The sequence below is a fragment of the Elephas maximus genome, chromosome 13, assembly GCF_024166365.1.
Source record: "Elephas maximus indicus isolate mEleMax1 chromosome 13, mEleMax1 primary haplotype, whole genome shotgun sequence".
Lineage (NCBI taxonomy): Eukaryota > Metazoa > Chordata > Mammalia > Proboscidea > Elephantidae > Elephas > Elephas maximus.
Genome location: NC_064831.1, coordinates 26,306,968 through 26,308,548, shown reverse-complemented (window position 1 = coordinate 26,308,548; position 1,581 = coordinate 26,306,968). Strand labels below are relative to the sequence as shown.

General features: G+C 41.2%; 1 pseudogene; it reads right to left on the bottom strand.

Moving 5' to 3' along the window:
• Positions 1-386: 386 nt before the first annotated feature.
• On the bottom strand, positions 387-1,316 carry LOC126057313 (olfactory receptor 2T12-like; annotated as a pseudogene).
• Between the last annotated feature and the right edge of the window lie 265 nt (positions 1,317-1,581).

Genomic DNA, 1,581 nt, shown 5'->3' with positions numbered 1-1,581 from the left:
GATTTAGGATCTACATTTTGTTTTCAAAAGGTATTATTCCCATCAAAATTAATGATTTCCGTTATTTATCATACTAATTATACACATATATGCTATTTAGAAACTCAGTCACTCATAGTTATTGCCAGAGCCCTAATTTCAGAGCAAAAACACCACTGCAAGTTATGACAGGAGGACAAATATCATTTTTAATTAATTTACCATATATAAAAATAATCATATAGGAACAATGCAGCCAGATTGGCAAAGCAAGAGCAAAATAACTTGATACAACACAAAAGAAGAATCTAAATGGGATGAGCAAAATAACAAAACAATATTTTAGAAACGTAACCTGTATCCAGTTTGGTTGCTGCCATTTTGGCAAATTAAGCTCAGTATTGATATCACATAAAATGTTTTTCCAGCCACCTCCTCAAGGCCTCCTTGACTTCTTTGTTTCTCACACCGTATATAAGGGGGTTCAAGACAGGTGTGAAGATGGTATAAAACACTGAGACCACCTTATCGTGGTCCTCTGAACCATTAGATTTGGGCCTTATGTAGATGAACATGATGGTGCCATAGAAGAGTCCCACAACTGCCAGGTGAGAGGGTCAGGTCTTAAAGGCTTTTTTCCGGGCTCCAGCTGACCGCATGCGGAGCACTGCAGCCAGGATAAAGCTGTATGAGGCCAAAATGAGAGACAAAGGGATCAAGAGCATCAGAATGCAGCAGACATACATGAAAAACCCAAAAATCGTGGTGTCAGCACAGGCAAGGGGTACCAGTGATGGTGCTTCACAAAAAAAGTGATTGATTTCCCGTGAGTGACAGAAAGGGAAGCTTAAAGTGGCACCAGCCTGCATCAGCCCTTCAATCCCTCCCAGGAGCCAGGAACCTGATGTCATGAGTAAACAAAGCTTCTGACTCATGAGAATGGGGTAGCGCAGTGGGTGACATATGGCCACATAGTGGTCATAGGACATGGCCGTTAAGAGGAAGCATTCACTTCCTCCCACAGTGAGAAGGAGGAAGATCTGGACGCCACAGCCAGTGGGAGAGATAGACCTAGTGTCCATCAGGTAGTTGGCTGCCATTTTGGGAATGATGGTGACCAGCATCATGTCCATGAAAGAAAGCTGGCTAAGCAGGAAGTACATGGACATGTGGAGTTGAGGGTCCACATGAATGAGAACGATCATAAGGGTGTTGCCCATCAGTGAGGTGATGAAGATCATAAGCACCATGGCAAACAGGAATAGGTGGTTCTGTGCGTGGTTAAAGAGCCCTAGAAGAATGAAGTTTATTCCTGTGGTGCCGTTTGCATTGACCATGCTCTACTGGTGCCTGAAAGATGTAAGAATGATGCAGAAATGAAATTTGCCTAAAAGGAAGCTTGTACATATCTTTGTGAAAACTTGATCAAATGACTTGGGAAATCTCAGACTTGGAGGGCTAATTTCTACTTTAATCTTTCACTTAGAAACAAGATTTTTTGCCATAGCATACTACTATCCATTTCTGCTGTTACTATACGTTATTTTTTATTCACACAAAATTAGATAACATACATATACAGTAGTACAAATTACACCTCTA